Here is an 18,555-nt window from a genome sequence, read left to right as displayed (position 1 = left end):
GACAATTTGCATGGGAGGGAATGACAGTCCAGCGCAAACACACTTCCGTATTCAATCTTCTCAAAATCCTCGCTATCACGAAAGCTACCAGACACATACTAAGTATTAGTTCGCTATTCGGAGGACAACGCGGTTGAGTGATCTACATTCCTACACTCAAACAGGCCTCTTCATTCGGACAGCTCCTACAGTTAACGGGAACCGTGAATCGTCCCCACACGGGCCACTGCCACTGCACGCCCAGCACGAACAGGTACAATCGTCATCCTAAGAAATCCATCACATATATATTTTATCCCCGTACTTACAAGCAAATGTTACGATCGTGTTCTCAGTTGAAAGACAGTCGACAACGGGCGATGTATCTCAAATACACCCTGTTGAAGACCGTGGCTCTGGAAATAGGAATACCAGTACCATTCTTTTGAGTTGACACACCCTTCCCTTTGCTGTCACAGCACTCCACGTCAAACCCGTACCTCCCTTACCAATGGACATAGTCGTCCCATTTTGCACGTGTCTGAACACAAACACACACTTTATAAGCCTGATGCTCAAGGCGAACCTATAACACACACCCCTACTACTAAGTATAATACTTCATCAATAACTGAACACTGGCGATACGAAATAATACTGAGTGAAAATCAATGATGGGTGGACGTCTCTCATAAGTTTTTCTTGCGAGTACTATCACTGTGTCTTAGAAAGAGAGGTTTAATCGTCTTACAAACTGCCAGATGTTAATAAACCCGAGCCCAACAACTACTGTATGTTAGTGTCACAAGCGGTCTTGGTTCTACATGTGCACACAACTAGCCGCGTTAAAAGCTATATCAGCTTTATAAATTCACATATGGCAGCGGATACCCGTCCACTCGTAGGGTGAACGGACGAGACCTGGTGGCCAGTCTCCACGTTGCGCCTCCGCCTCGAGCAGCGCAACCTGAACTCCACTGTCCGTACTCGACATCACATTCAGCTGTTCGCCAACTGTGGCCATCTCCTCCTGCGTCTGCACACATCGTGCTCACATCCTATCCATCCTAGCAAAGAGACAGAAAGAGATGGATGTGGAGGGAACAGATGAAAATCAATAGAGCAGAAGAAACAGATGGACGCAAGTGGAAAGGGCAGGTGGAGAGAGAGAGAATGGGGAAGAGCAGATGGATGGAGAATGGGGCAGGATGAGATGGACAGAGCAGGGGGTGGAGGAGGTGGACAGAGGGAGGGGAATGGAGGCAGGCAGGGAGGAGGCCATAGAAGACAGAGTGGGAACGAGGGTAGCGACTGAGAATTTGTATAAATGTGCATACAGTATGTAGACTTTACATTTATATTTAAATGCCTCAAATATAAAAAAAATAAATAGCCTTTGTCCATCCAAATTTCTATTAAATGTATTGTGTAAAAATGTGAAGTCAGGCTGTCTGGTAGGAAGTCCATTACGTTGGAGGTAGCTGAAAATTTCAAATTTCAACTCAGTTTCATGCTATGTCCTTGAACAGTTTGTGGGAGGGACTGGACACATGCGTGCCAGTATCGAAAAAAAATGAATTCATCAATCAGTAACTAGATATTGTGACTGGATTTTCAAAGAACTATAGAATTCCTAAGCAGGTTCTCTCCACTACATTAAGAAGGAAGAGGAAGGGCCTACTGCGTGATATGATACAGAAAACAACAAATACAACTGCAAGACAGAGTCCACTGCAATGTATTGAGAAGCACTAAACAAGACTCACTTAAAGCAAGATCCTGTTGAGAGTAGTACTCGTAGTTGTGGCTACATGTCGGAGATCACTGAAACACTCGCCCATTCCGCATCCTCGTGGCCCGATGTCCACACGCAGTGCTCCAGGCCAGATGTCATGCCGCCATGTGATCTGCAGCTAGACTCCACTGACTGGAGGGTGTCCAGGATGACAGGAGTGGTTGGAATTCTGGTGTTATGGAGACGTCCAGTGCCGACACGCGCAATATCGAATCTTCTCAAATTTCCACATAAAAACCGGAGAATAGCCGCATTACACGTGATCACAAAGGTTACCCAACACATATGAGATCGCTATTCACCTGACCAGAGAGCGTTTATAAGACCACCACGAGGACATGTCCCCACAGCTGCAGGCAGGAACGGACTAGCCTGCCAGCCAGGACTTTTCTTTGTACCAACGACTTGTGACAGCCTTAAGCCAGAAATGTCAATTCCAATTCTTTCCAGCCACGAGCTACCTTCACCACACACCCTGCATGAAAAACGATGTTGTCCTAGGAAACCAGCAACATATTTATCACTGTAATTACTACTAAATTATATGATGCAGTACCAATCTGATAAGATTCGACAATGAGCTCAAAACCGTTCCAGGCCCTTTGCTTCGCTCCGGAATCGGAATCGAACCAAGGGTACTCAGGCTCGCGAAACTTCGCCCATGGAAATTCATGTAGTTCATTCCACTCCACCCAGTGCCACTCTACCAGTGACTGTGTTCGTACCAGAAATAGTGTGCGTCGACATCACCGGAACTCCCGTCGAGTAGCAAGTGATTATGTACCAGTGTCAGTTCACGTTGCACGAGACAGTCGCTCTTGTCATCAGCAGGACAATAAACTTTTTGTGGACTTGGACATTAACGGCAAAGTGGCACCATTCCAGCTCGATACCGGAGCTGCAGTTTCACTGATCAATCAAGACACTTACAAACTGCTGGGCACACCTCCGTTGCGTGCCGCAAAGGTTAATTTAAGTAGTTATTCCGGTCAAGCTATCCCTGTGTTAGGACAGTGCAGCCTTCTTGCAACATACAGAGGACAAATAAAACTTTTGTCATTTTACGTCCTTCGTTCTTCTTCTGCAGTGAACTTGTTTGGCTTCGATTTATTTCAGTTTTTTAACTTGTCTATAGTAAATCAGGTCTTATCAGTGAACCTGACGGTGCCGTCAGACAGTGTTTCTCGTCTCAGACATTTTTGCACCGGGCCTCGGTTGCGCTACGAATTATAAAGCACATTTGGAACTGAAAGTAAACGCGCCACCGAAATTTTTCCGAGCGCGCAATGTTCCCCAAGCATTACGTGATTAGGTCGCAAAAACATTACATGATTTGGAATCACATGGTGCAATTGAAATTGTGCAGGCTTCTCTCTGGGCATCACCCTTAGTAATTTTGCCAAAACCTTCCGGCAAATTGAGACTTTGTGTGGACTTCAAGGCAACAGTGAATCCACAACTAGTGATTGCAACTTTTCCTTTACCCCACCTGGAAGATCTTTTTGACAAACTGTGCCCGGGTAAATATATTTTTCAAAGTTGGAGCTAGCAGATGCGTACTTGTAAATACCGGTGGACGAAGAATCCCAGCGCGTTTTGGTGGTTAACACGCATCTTGGTTTGTATCGATTCAAACGACTGCCATTCGGGTGTGCATCCGCCCCTGCATTGTTTCAGCAATATCTACAAACTGTTTGTGCGTCGGTCTCTACTGCAGCAAATTATCTGGCCGATATTGTGATCTCCGGAAAGACGGAAGAAGAACATTTGGCCAATCTCAGAACATTATTTCAGAGTTTGCGACAAAATGGTCTCCGCTTGTGAATGGACAAATGTGTGTTTTTTGCTCGGGACTTGCTATACCTGGGACATGTAATCAATGCCCAAGGCATACATCCCAGTCCAACGCACCTCCATGCCATACGAGACTTGCCTTCGCCGCAGAATTTGAAGCAGCTACATTGTGTGCTGGGAAAAATCAACTATTATAGTAAATATGTGCCGCACGCCTCTTCCATTTCAGCTCCGCTGCATCGCTTACGCCGTAAGGTGTTCCGTTCGTCTGGAGGACGGAATGCGAACGCGCCTTTCGCCAGTTGAAATCAGCGTTGCTTTGCAATGCTTGCCTTACGCCATTCGATCCCCAGAAGCCCCTTTTGTTGATGGTGGATGCATCGGATTTCGGGATCGGTGCTGTGCTTGCGCACAAAGATGGATCTCACGATTGCCCTATTGCCTTTGCGTCCAAATTGCTTTTGTCTGCTCAAAGAAATTATTCACAGATCGAGAAAGAAGCATTGGCGCTCGTATTTGGTGTTCCAAAGTTTCATGATTTCTTGTATGGTCGTCACTTTACCATAATCACAGACCACAAACCATTGTCATCGCTTTTTCATCCGACCAAGCCTGTACCTCCACGTACAGCGCAGAAATTCATGCGCTGGTCTATTTTCCTCTCGCGGTACCGCTACGATATCTTGTATCAGTCCACTGCTAAGCACGGAAACGCCGATACGTTGTCCGGTTTACCTGTTGCTGAGGATAGGGCATTCGATTCCTCCGAACTTGCTTGCATGTTCATTGATGCGGAAACCGATGACGTGGTCGAATCGTTTCCGACTGATTTTCGTCGCGTAGCTACAGCCACAGCTGCCGACCCTGTCCTTGCTCCCGTTCTGCGTTTTGTTGCTACGCAATGGCCCTTTTCAAAGTCACGGATCGGGAACCCGTTGGTTCGCCGATTTTTTGCTCACAAGGAGAGACTTTTTGTACTAGGTGGAGTTTTGCTGTTGCGTTCTGATAATGATCAGTCCAGGGTCGTGGTACCACGTTCGTTACAGTCCTCTGTCTTACAGCTCCTCCACCAAGGACATTGGGGTATAGTGAGAACGAAACAACTTGCTCGTCAGCACTGTACTTGGTTCGGAATCGATGCCGCGATTACGAACATGTGCTCTTCTTGCATGGTGTGTGCCGAACAACAATCAGCGCCACCGCAAAAGTTCTTTGCTTGGCCAAAAGCCACATCCCCATGGCAACGCTTACACATCGATTTTCCTGGTCCATTCTAGAATGCTCGATGGTTGGTTGTGGTAGATTCATTCAGTAATTTTCCTTTTGTTGTCCGGATGTCTTCCACGACGTCATCTACCACCATTCAAGCGTTATCCGCTATCTTTTGCATTGAAGGTCTTCCACTGACTATTGTTTCCGTCAATGGCCCACAATTCATGTCCGCAGAATTTCAGTCATTCTGCAAGGCCAATGGCATTCAACATCTGACGTCCGCGCCGTTTTCGCCACAGTCAAACGGTGCCTCTGAACGATTGGTCAGGACTTTCCAGTCACAGATGTTGAAGTTGAAAGAGTCGCATTCTCGTGAGGACGCGTTATTGATCTTTTTGTCCTCGTATCGCTCTCAGCCCCGAGATGGTCGCTCGCCTGCTGAGTTGTTCCACAGTCGCCCTTATCGAACCTTGATGTCTTTGCTACATCCGCCGCATCAGGTTCCTGTGCAGCGGCAGACACCTGCTTTTGCTCCAGGCAACGTTGTCTACTATCGCCACTAACGAGGTTCACGGCGTTGGCTCGAAGAGCGCATTCTTCGCTGCCTCGGCAGCTCTATGTATCTGGTTTTGGGGGCCTCTGGTGAGGTGCGTCGGCATCTCAATCAGCTGCGCCTCTGTCGTCGCACGGGATCTGCCGCCCGCCATCTGCTGTCAGCGACGGTGACGTCCGGTCAGCGCTCTGGGGACCCATCCACTGGCTCACCTCAGTCCCAGGTGCTACCGACGCTGCCTTCCATTTTGCCCCATGGCGCCGCGCCGCCGCCGCCGCCGCCCGCAGTGGACGCGTCGCTGCAACCGCCGGGCGCCTCCCTGGGTCACGCCCCGCCGATCGCTTCCCGTGACCAGTTGTCCTCCGACATGGAACTCTTGCCCGCTCCGGACCATGTGTCGTCTTCGCCCGTCGGGCGCCCCGGCCCGATGGAGGTCGACCCTTCGTCCCCTCCTGTCTCTCTGCGGGCGCATACACTGCATGTTGGCGTGCACCCTGGAGCAGGTTTTCAGGCGTTTCCTAGCACCCAGCGGTCCGAATGGCAGGGTGCGGGTGGTACAGCCTCGCCTGTTGTTAGGCTCCCCACCTCGTCGCATACGTCAACATGGGGTCCTCCCCACGGCGGGCGGAAGCCTTATGCCACAACCGTACGCCGATTTGCGGGGGAGGAATGTGGTGTCACCGCCAGACACCACACTTGATAGGTGGTAGGCTTTAAATCGGCCGCGGTCCGATAGTATACGTCGGACCCGCGTGTCGCCACTATCAGTGATTGCAGACCGAGCGCCGCCATACGGCAGTTCTAGGGAGACTTCCTAGCACTCGCCTCAGTCGTACAGCCGACTTTGCTAGCGATGGTTCACTGACTTCTACGCTCTCATTTGCCGAGACGATAGTTAGCATAGCCTTCAGCTAAGTTAATTGCTACGGCATTAGCATGGCGCCAATATCCGTAGTATTGATATTGTGAATCATGTACCATAAAGAGCGACGTTCTCCATTAATGGATTAAAGTTAAGTATTCCACCAGCTACGTCCGTTTCTCTCAATTCTAATTCCCTTGTCATGTTCCAGACCTCACACCAGCCTGCGTGAGCTGAGACGCGTGCATTTCGGCCTCCGTTACTACACGGTTGGCTCTCCTGCCACCCACAACAGAGAACTCCCTTTCCCATGTGGTATCCTCCACATCCCCAATCCTCCCATAAACACCAGGAATAAGTTATAAAAGAGCACCCCCTCGTCACCCACTATTGCACTGGACTAGAACAGCTGCATCGTATAATTCGTTGGGATTTTGATGATCTCTTATCCTGATCTAAAAGAAGGACACCCCAACAAGATTTCTTCCCTCCCCATCCTAAAGGGATGTTTCATCGTCCACCCAATCTACACAACACACTAGTACATCCCTACGCCACTCTCACTTACAGCACCTTGTCACAGGGACCATATATCCTTGTGGCAGACCGAGGTGCAAAACCTTCCCAATCCTCACACCCAGCACCCCTTATACAGTCATGTCACAGGTTTACTGTAGGCCATCAGAGGCTGTGTCACCTGTGAAAGCAGCCTTGTCATCTACCAGTTCTGCTGAAAACACAGTTTATCCCTTTGTTTTGACATGGCTAGCAACCATGTACAAGGATGAATGGCCATCAACAAACTATTCTCAAGAAGAAAATTGACCACCCAGTGGTACAACATTCAGCTGAGTACAACATGCTCAGTCTGAATGGCTGCTTCACTACCCAAGCCATCTGAATCTCCCCCATCACCACCAGAATCTGTGAAATATGCAGATAGGAGCTATCCTTACAACACATCCCCTGCTCCCCTAATCGCCCTAGCCTCAATTTCAGGTAACCCACTGTTCCTGCAAACTCCACCCAATAGTTTTCCCTTCCTCTATCCTGTCCCAATTCACATCTTCACATCACCTTCTGTGCATGTTACCTCTCCCACCAGCCGCTATAATTGTGCCACCAGGTACATACGTGCCACCCCTCCTCCAGCCTTCCAACCTGCCAGCCACCTGTCGCCAGTCTCTCTCACTGCCTCAGGTCTGCCTCCACCTCTACCCACCCAACCCCACTACAATCAGTCCACGTGCTGCAAAATAGCTTTGGCGCTGTTAGACTAGGCAGCACTATGTAAGGTCATGGACATGTGTATGCCTGTCTGTTTGTGTATTTTACTCTTGGTCGTGAATAGGTTACTCTGAAAGCTAGCAAATTTTCTTTCTTTCGTGTGTGTCTTTTGACAACTTAGTGGTGCTATTTTGGTTAGTGATATCCTTTAATCCTAAAGCATTTACGTTCTACAAGAACTTTCGTACAACATTTATAGTAGTGCAGATATAAATATGACATTACAGTAATAGTAGCGGTATTGATATGAGCAGGGAAGGCCCATGAGATCGAGACATAAGAGGGCCAACTTTCCATCTACCACCCAAGATGAAAGGAGTTACGTTAACATAACGCAGTCACAGCTGTACTGGCTGGACAAGCCACTAGAAATACTCTGTGAGCAGAATCTAACCTTTCTGAACCATACTTCAAAACCAGACCAGATCGATCCTCTGAACCAATTAATAGTGGTACAGGAGGGATGAATTTCTGTGGGGCAGTTACTACAGCATGTTAAACGATCTCGAGAAGGGCAGCCATGGGTAATCGTTACCTCATATGTCGTGATATCTGGCACTGTAGTCACTCTAACTGTGATTTGCATAACCTTCATCTATTTGAGGCAGAGGGCCGCCCAGTAGAAAGCACTGCTCAGCCTTCTATGTTGACGTGACTAGCATCCATCCACGAGGATGAATGGCAACCAACAAAGTATTGTCAAGAAGAAAATTGACCACCCAGTGACACAACACAGATCTCAGTAGAAAATATTTCTAGAGTTTTAAAATCAGTACGATATAGTAAAGAAAATCTGTGTGCGACAAAATTTAAGAGGGTATAAAGCCACATAATAAGCAGTGAATATTTGCAATTCGGCAAGGGTGTGGGCTTTTTCTGAATGTGAGAAGTGTAGAATTTCAGTGTGATGAAAAGTCTAGAGAAACTAATGGACTGTTAAGTGGGGTAGATGTTAGCAAGTGAATAGGATAAGGAAGGTTAAAGTCAATGCGAACTCTGAACTTTGAAAATTGTACCATCAGATGTTTTGTAAAGGGAACTTTTATATACAACATAGAGTGGGAAAGGAAGACCCGAGGAGCTAGATATTTACCTCGGAGGGGGTAATGTGGGGCCGCTACCAGGTTAAAGGTAAATTATGCGAGAAGGTGTTGTAGAACACTGCATTAGCTGCTGATGACCAGTGAGTGTGGCATATTGAATTCAGTTTAAGGCAGAAATCGTTGTGAGACAGAGTAGCATCACTCAGCATAACTTGTTGCTTTGGCGGTAAGATACGGCGCAGGTGAGGCAGTGTCTCTGTCTGAAGGTTTCCGATGCTCTTGCCAAGTATGTGTCCAGGAGTGGCACACTGACGTAAGTGCATTGCTACCTAGTATAAATAATGGTGGATTGTGTAGCAGTCATTCAGAATGTGGTAGTACTGTCAGGACACAGAGACAACACGGAAACGCCAGCTGCGACTGCGCTAGGACAGATGCCTCCACCCCCAGGACTTTGTGCCCCAGTGCAGTAGGCCTGCCGGCTCGCTGGCACACTCTGGCCACAGCAACCGCCAGTATAGTGGGCACGTCTCTCGGTGGCTGGTGCCTAATGCGGTCGTTCGTCGGGGAGGGGCTGCCTCCGCAAGACTGTGCCTCGGTGCTGTGGCAGGCGCCAGCAGAGCCGCGCGCCGGCGCATGCTGCAGCCAGCTGGGCAGACGCTGGCTGCCACATCGAGTGCCCCAGAGCCTGCTGTTGCTCAGTCCGCCTTCAGAGACTGCCCACACTTATCGCGGCTGAATTATCCTTCAAACCCCATCCCAGTTTTAACAAGTTGTGGATCCACCTCCGAGCTCTATTCCACTTACGAGTATCCTCGTCCTACCTCGAACCTACCCTGTGCCATAGTGGTCCCCCTCGTCATCACTTGAGCAGAAGTGACGTAAAATCGGTGAAATTACTAAAGTTAACGGAAAATACATATAAACTGAGGAAAAACTACGACAAAATGCGGGAAAATTGAGGGAGAATAAGAGAGTACCCACATGTCTGCTTGGCGCAGGAAAAATATTGTACGTGGAAACGAATGTGTCACATCACGAGGAATATGAGAGCGACATGAAAGCGCTGGGAACCAGGGGAACAGTAATTTTGCGTGGACAGCGATTAGACGGCTGGAACCGACTGTTTAACGTGGATGGCAGCAAAATGTAGAGTAATAAATTTATATATGTCGGATCACGAGCCCAGGTGTGACCCGAAAGTTATCACCAGCCGTGTTATAAATTTTTATAGTGTCCCGACATGTGACTATAATAATCTTTACGGCCTCCTTAGATAAAGAGCATTGGGGACTGCAATACACAACTATCGAATGGTACACATGCTCGGCCCTGTGCAAGACTGTTTAAGTGTTTTGAACTCTAACAAGCAGAGTTTACAATGTGCACTCTGTACTCTCCACTAATCACAACTTTACAGTTTCATCTAACAAATACCTTAAGAACAGTACCTGCATGGTTTTTAATAATGTTCTGCAGTATGTTTACTGAGGTAACAGGAATTAATGCAACTTGTCTGTTGTCTTCGATGCTTTCCTGGAAAAGAGAACCCTCTTCCTCTAGACTGACATGGAACTGAGTTAAAAGACAATAGAAAGTAGAGGGAGTAATTGGTTGAGAGGGATTGTAACGAAGTAGGATTTAATGGTAGACTGATGATTGGTTCTAGTGAGAGGAAGATGTTGTGGCAGCTCATTTATCGCATATTTAACCATTTTTTTCATTGTTCATTTGGGCAGTATCAGCTGTATGGGGCAACCTGCTTTCGACTAGTATACAATTGTGTGTTCTGAGCATAACTTAGAGAGCTATCTACTCGCAAATCGTTAAGAGTAAATTTCCCCATACCACTGTCTGCAGAGGACTTCCAACGCATGTGTGTAAGTAGGCTGTTTAGGATTTTTTATTGGTAACGCCGCCGCCACGTAGCGCTCTGTATGAAAATCACTGGCTGTGCTGAGCGCAGTCTGTGTTTAGTTTGCATTGTTGTCTGCCATTGTAGTGTTGAGCTGCGGCAGCTGGATGCTAACAGCGCGTAGCGTTGCACAGTTGGAGGTGAGCCGCCAGCAGTGGTGGACGTGGGGAGAGAGATGCCGGAGTTTTGTAATTTGTAAGACTGGATGTCATGAACTACCATATATATTTTGACTATTAAGGTAAATACACTGTTTGTTCTCTATTAAAATCTTTCATTTGCCAACTATACGTATCAGTAGTTAGTGCCTTCCGTAGTTTGAATCTTTTATTTAGCTGGCAGTAGTGGCGCTCGCTGTATTGCAGTAGTTCGAGTAACGAAGATTTTTGTGAGGTAAGTGATTTGTGAAAGGTGTAGATTAATGTTAGTCAGGGCCATTCTTTTGTAGTGATTTTTGAAAGTCAGATTACGTTGCGCTAAAAAAAATATTGTGTGTCAGTTTAAGCACAGTCTTGTACAATTTTTCTAAGGGGACGTTTCATATGTCGACCCTTAGCCGAGGATACCTCACTGGAATCTTCTGATTTTTTCTTGTAGTTTGTGTAATTAATGTAGATTTTTTTATTGCTAGCGCGTAATCATAGAGAGAATTTCCTTTGTAGTTGCAGTCTTTCATTGTTGTACAGTACAACAGTTGTGGCATGCACGTAGATTTGCACCAAGTATTTCGCAGCTGCGCTTGCAATTAACTAGATATTATTTTCAGTGCTATGTTAATGTGTTCTCTTATTTTTGTTCTTCAAATTGTGTTTTTCTGTGTTGTCGTGTGAAAAATTGTGACAATAATGGCGTGTGAAAAACGTAACACTAGGCTCCAAAGTAAACTGAGAAATGACAGTGAAGACGAAAGCAGTGTGTTAGCGTCACCATGTAATGAATTCACTAACGTTCAAAGTAGTAATTTGGTAATAGCGCATAGGGAAATGGAGCGGGTTGCAAATAATGGTGTAGGCAGTGAAACAATTAGTGAACAGGGAAGCGTTATCGATCGATCGGTCGGCAACAGCTCGCCTCAGGATTCCGAAATGACAGGACACAATCTTGCAAATACTGTAGATTCAGATTTTGCGTCCTCACCGTTTTCTCAAATAAATCAAGACACATTTTCTGCTTTTCAAAATGCGAATATTGCCGGTTCAAATGCACTGCCGAAAAGCACTGAGGAACATGTTTCAGACACCAGTGCACTGTTATTACAGTTAATGCAAACTCATTACAGAATCACGAAGCAGCCATAAAAGAATTGCAAACTGTTGTTCGTGAAAATCACGACACCTTGCAAGCTGAAATGGACTCAGTTGCATCCACCGATTCGGTTACGCAACTTGCAAGAACTCAGGAAAACTTAAAGGACACAGTAGATTCGATTTCAACACAAATGGACACTCTGAAACTTGGTTCAGAAAAACACACTGAGGAAATGTGTTCACTATCGGAGAAAGTAGCCGAACTTTCGGATCAGTTCACTAACTTATCTACAAAGATAGATGATAATCTGAATGACACAAAACCGGTAGTCTTTAATGACACAGAAGAGTTCGAACAAATTAGGAAATTCAAACAAAATCAGAATCAAATTAATACGCAACACCAAAGAGAAATCCGGGAAGTACAAGATCAGTTGACACAGGTAATACAAGAATTACGTATTTCAGAGGACACTCGCACTCCAATACGGGAAGAGGGACATAAAAATACGGAACTGCCACAAAATAACAACACACGGCACTTTGGAGATTATGAAAGAAATTGGCAAAGTACACCGAATTTTGAGATGGAACCGCCGAAACGACGTAACAATGACTGATATGCGACCCGCCGACACGATGATTTTGACTATAAGCTGTTCATTACTACACGTAAATTCAAAACATTTAAGAATTCTGGCAACGACATTCATCCACAAGCGTGGCTCCATCAATTCTCTCATTGTTTTCCTCCCAACTGGTCACTAGAGCACAGATTAGAATTTATGTGTGACTACTTAGAGAATGAACCAGCTGTAAGAATGCGATCGGTCATTCACGATTGCCACAGTGAAGGAGAATTTTACCATGCCTTCCTCTCAGCATATTGGTCCCAAGCCACACAAGACCGAGTAAAACATGGCATCATGATGATGAAACATTTCGAACAATCTGAATTTTCCAGTCTTGTGAAATATTTTGATGACATGTTGCACAAGAATCAGTACCTGTCAAACCCATACAGCCCGTCAGAACTCATCCGCATTTGCTTAATCAAATTGCCTGAACATTTACGGCATATTATTTTGGCAGGCCGTTGCAAAGACGACATTGAAGTTTTTCAGGGACTCTTACAAGAATTAGAAATTGACACTGACAATCGCGGAACGCGAAAACAGGAACACAACAATTACAGGTCACATCCGTCGCAATTCCGCGATGAAAGAAATAATAACTGGACACGACAAGGCTATTCTCACAATACAAATCGTGACCAAAACAGACACCACCCTATGACAACCGTTGGCAGAGTAGTAATAATTACAGGGAAAGGTCACCTCTCCGCGGTAGTGACTATCACAGAGACAATCAGAGAAACAGACAATATGGGAACCAAAATAATTATTATCAAGGGAGACAGAATAACTTAAGACGCAACGGTCCAGCGCGCAGTTAAGATTCAGGGAGAAATTCTCCACCACTTAACCGACAAGAAAGAAACTACAGGAACTACCGACATGACGACAGACGATATAATCATAACGACAGACCAGAATTTCATCAGAACTGGCGGGATCCAAACAGAGCTGGGCCCTCTCGGCAAGTTTGGTCTCCTAATCCCAATAACGGCGCGCCAACAAAGAAACAGACAATGACTCGCACCGCAGGCAGCCGCGTGCGCCGGCTGGCTCAGAGAAAAATAACATAAGCTAACCTTGAGCAAAATTCCAGTGTTCCTTACCGACGTAATCACATGATAATTGCTTTTCAGTTGAAACTCTGAGTACTATGAAGAGTAAAGAATTGCACTATATTTCACATGTAAAACCGTTTATTGAGAGACAATCTGCTTTTTAACTTAGTCTTTACCATAAAATTTTTCACTTCACGCTACTAGTACAATTTGTCACAGTGAGAAACTAACATGCGACAATGTTTTGAAGTTTACTATCCAGTCTAGAACCTACGGAACATATTTAGACAGTATTTACGAGTGCATTGTTATAGTGAACAGACATCACTGTGTTATTGCGTGTGTACATTCTTGCTTGTTAGTTGCACGATTACGTAACGACTATAAGGCTCACATACTTAGAACATTTACCAGTATTGCTAATGAGATTTTAATGCAACATTTTGGTTTACTTGAAAATACATTCTGAATTTAAAGTACTTTCTGTGAGATACCAGATGATACAGTGGTTAGTTTATGTGACAGCTACACGATTTTATCACGACGCTACTAATGAGTGACAATTTACAATGTTGCTTTTGCAGTTTATCTGTTTTATATCTGCACAGTTTTTCTGAATTTTTCTGGAAAGTAAAACATGTTTTAGTAGTAACGTTTGTGGTATATCTACAATGAGACAGCCTTTTCTGTAGCACAACAATACGTACAGTACAGTACTTACTTCATCACGGCAATAAGCGTAATAACTAAGATATCTATACGCAAAGCATTTCAATTTCGTTTATCATGAGGTAAATACATTGACTTCTGCAGAACTTAGCTTTCGGAGGACAATAACTACGACACTTCCACAGAGATTGTCTTACAGCAAGACGCACATTTAGCGCTATAGGACACGCATTAAACTATTTATTTTTCAACATATTTGAATTACAAAGAAAGTTTTCCGTGATACATTTAATTCCATTGCTGTAATCTGTAACACCTGAGGATATAATTACATTAATCCTCAGGGGGGTACACGCTTACTTTGTGTACCATGTGTCTGGCAAGCACAAGGAGCCCTAGCTAATATGGTATTTGCTTATACAATTTTACACATCGGTACCATATTTCTCTAACACATAAATTACACACCTATCTGATCATTGAACTGAGAGAGACAAACATTTATTTTACTACATTAGTGACAGATGTTTACGTAATTGCACAGTTAGATAACTTCACACTTATGAAATTGTATTTTGTCTGTACTTTGTGAACTGTTAATATTTTTTCAGAACCATTGTGATACTATGAAATCTTTGAATGATGTGTTTGGTATGCGATCATGATTGTTAAAGTACCTTTGAGGCAGATGACACTTTTGACATGAGCAGAGAATTTTTTTAGGTTTTGAAATTGTTGCAGAAAGCTATGACATTTTTGAGATTTGACTGAGGTGTTACGATGTTATTATTACGACGACGATGTGAATTATGCTGCTGAGGTATGTTTAAGCTGATGCTATATGAGTTATTTGGTTATGCTACGTATCTGTTATGATGAAATATTGAAGACGTGTCGAGGAATATGTATATAGGTAATAAGGTAAGGAATAATGAGTAGTGGTTAGGGACTCTGACTGTGGAAAAGGATGTTGGAAACCAGAATCATACTTTAAAATATATGTGAATGTATCACAATGCCGGCGAAAACTTTTTGGACACTGTTATATTTATAGGATTTTGTTTCTACAGATTTGCAACGCAAATTCTCAACCAGTGATATTTTTATATGAGTCTGTCTCTGTAGCGCAAACTGCTGTCGAAAATATTTCGGTAGGAGAGTTAAGTGACCTTCACGTAATGCGTGGTGGGCACCCAGCTGCGCGATAGTCGCCTGGGAAAAAGCCATTAGTTTGTGCCTTTCAGAGGCACAGGTGGAGAAAAAAAAGAGACCATTAACCTCTCTATTGACATCCCTTTGTAGAGAACATCGCAAATATGACACGCTCATTACATGAAAACATATGATTACTTGTACTTTGTGCTACTTACTTAAATGCTTATGAATTGATGGGAAATATTCGTACATCTGCACACCTGATTATGACAAGCGTCTTTCTACGAGAATTGAAAGAATTTCTGCTAACTTATAAAATGCCTCATGACTACTGAATGACTATTTTATGCTTTACTTTGTACATCGTTGCTTATCTTATTTGATATGTTTTCCAGGTGTGTTGCATCATTGCTTTTATAAAATAAAATTAAATGTGTTTGCTAATGTGAACACTTTCTGTCAACAGATCTACTAATAATTATTTTATGAGCCACATTCTTCGAAAAAGGAGCTCTTGGAATGGAAAGAGCAATAAGAAGCGACTAATAACAGTAACTGTATATATAATTTTCTTTTCAAGTACTTGGTAATTTGTTGTAGCATTAGTTTTTGTGGTGCACCACTTTAATTATATACACATTAAGATGTGAATATGTTTCCCTTATCTGCGTTGTTGGCTTTAGTGTACTATTTTTTCTGCTTGTGAGTTTTTCATGTTTAGATATAAGTTATTACATTTACTGCTGCTTGCTTTGCAAATCTGCATTTTTTTTGGGTCATTGCTGTTTGTGTTAATTTGTTTTGTGCTGCTGCATTGTGTTGTCCCTTAGTTTAGCATCTGAGCTCAGTAGGTTTAAGTTAGCTTAAGAGGGGGTAGACTATATAAGAAACTAACTATGATGAATTGGAAGAAACGCATTGAGAAGCTATAAGAAAATGGTTTGGCCAAAAAAGTAGTGTACAGTGGAGGAAAACTATTTTTGAAAGAGGATGAGAACAGAATGCAGAAAGCATGCTTGGATAGGATTTTTTTTTGGCTGGAGCAAATGTTGAAATAAGAGGGGCGATCTATGGAATGAAGTTTTGGGTTGGACTCCAGTATCAGATGTTGCCCTGAAAACAAACCCTGTCCTTTCCTTTTGTGTTATCCCACTATGTGTACCCTTGTGTATCTATTTTCTTCCTGTCTCTGTGTACTGTTTCATAGAATTTTTTCTCTTCTAATACTAAGCTACAGTCACTATGATGAGGAATACTGTTATCCTCAAATATAATTTGCATTAATAACATGTTATTTACTTTGTAAAGTTGTTTACACATTATTTATTCTGTTTTGTTCTAATGCTCATGTGTGAAGTTGATGTTTCAAAACTTATTCTGATCTTTTATGTATGTACTTATGTCACAATTTTTGTAACACTGATGTATTTGTTATTTCGATTCTTTTGTAAAGCCCCTATTACTACAAATATTATCTGTATTGTTATGTTCTTTTATAATGTATTTTGTAGCTTTGTTATTGTATTCTTATGTTATGAAATTTATAATTGTATAGACACCAGATCTTCAAATTAACTATCATCTCACTGCACACATTTCTGTTGGTCATAGTATATGGACAATATGTGAGAAGAAGGGACTGATAGTGTTTGCATGTGTGTTAATAATTCAGTAAGGGACTGGATAACAGCATTGGTGGTTGTAAGGACATTTGAAAAACAATTTTTGTGAGTGCACTAGTGGTGGTTATGGACTTGCTATATTATCTGCAAGACTCTTCAATGGTGATTGTGCACCTGCACAGTCAAACAGATGGCTGCTGGCCATCTCTACAAGGACTACAGTGGGTCTACACCTTTGACGACCCACCAATACCATTATTTCTACAAGGACTGCAGTGGGTCTGCACCTCTGGTGGCCCACCAATAGTAATCTCTACCAGGACTACAGTGGGTCTGCTCTGTGATGACCTACCTACCGATAGTCTTCAACGTCGACTGACTCTGCTGTGGCCCATTACCTGTCTGCATGTCAAGAGTCAGCACTGTCTTTCGTTGGAAGGACAACACTACTTCTTCAAGACTGCTTAGAAATCCACTACTTTCAAGTGCAATTTCTTTTATTGCTCAGACTTTTAAAAAAACACTGCAATTTTACTATGATGAACGATCAGGACTGTCTTTATGGACTGTTAGAGAATTTTAGCTTCTGACCAACATTGTATAAATAAGTGTGCGCATTTTATATCTTTGTTATAGTAATTATGAAAAATTTTATCAAATCATTATTGGCCAGTGCCCAAAACAATTTGTAAAATTTTTTGTGAGGAGCATGGGGGCTATGTAAGTAGGCTGTTTAGGATTTTTTATTGGTAACGCCGCCGCCACGTAGCGCTCTGTATGAAAATCACTGGCTGTGCTGTGCGCAGTCTGTGTTTAGTTTGCATTGTTGTCTGCCATTGTAGTGTTGAGCTGCGGCAGCTGGATGCTAACAGCGCGTAGCGTTGCACAGTTAGAGGTGAGCCGCCAGCAGTGGTGGACGTGGGGAGAGAGATGCCGGAGTTTTGTAATTTGTAAGACTGGATGTCATGAACTACCATATATATTTTGACTATTAAGGTAAATACACTGTTTGTTCTCTATTAAAATCTTTCATTTGCCAACTATACGTATCAGTAGTTAGTGCCTTCCGTAGTTTGAATCTTTTATTTAGTTGGCAGTAGTGGCGCTCGCTGTATTGCAGTAGTTCGAGTAACGAAGATTTTTGTAAGGTAAGTGATTTGTGAAAGGTATAGATTAATGTTAGTCAGGGCCATTCTTTTGTAGTGATTTTTGAAAGTCAGATTACGTTGCGCTAAAAAAAATATTGTGTGTCAGTTTAAGCACAGTCTTGTACAATTTTTCTAAGGGGACGTTTCACACCAAACCGATGGCAGCCTATTTTGGCACCCTCCTCTAGACAAATGAAGATGTATGCGAAGTACTCCATTTTCTTGCCATATCTTAGCCACAAGTAATGTCATCGGTTGCATAATTGGAGTGATTCTAAGTCAATAACAGGAGTTCGTGCGGTACTGTAATCCCTGTGTATACAACTGCTTGATAGTTGTTATGTGTGGGAGAGACTGTGTTCTGTTCACTGAGTTACTGCTGCATGGCATGTAGTTTCACATGTCAAACATTCTGACTATGTATTTGTCAATTTCCTATCGTTGTTTCTGTAATATTTTTCCATTCCTGACGATCATATTATGGGACTGATGCAGACATAGCATAATTTCCGAAATGTAACCAGATGTGAACAGTGGGTGATATACATCTTCGGAAAGCTATATAGTGCATCTATTACAAA

The 18,555-nt window shown here is 43.5% G+C and overlaps 1 protein-coding gene across 1 annotated transcript in view; it reads left to right on the top strand.

Annotated features, from left to right (window-relative positions):
- The window catches only part of LOC126335631 (uncharacterized), a 98,973-nt gene that overhangs the window by 42,200 nt on the left and 38,218 nt on the right, over window positions 1-18,555 (top strand). The window lies entirely within an intron of this gene.

The sequence above is a fragment of the Schistocerca gregaria genome, chromosome 2 (genome assembly GCF_023897955.1).
Source record: "Schistocerca gregaria isolate iqSchGreg1 chromosome 2, iqSchGreg1.2, whole genome shotgun sequence".
NCBI classification, from domain to species: Eukaryota; Metazoa; Arthropoda; class Insecta; order Orthoptera; family Acrididae; genus Schistocerca; species Schistocerca gregaria.
The sequence above is the reverse complement of the archived record's forward strand: the minus strand, read 5'-3'. Positions and strand labels throughout refer to the sequence as shown.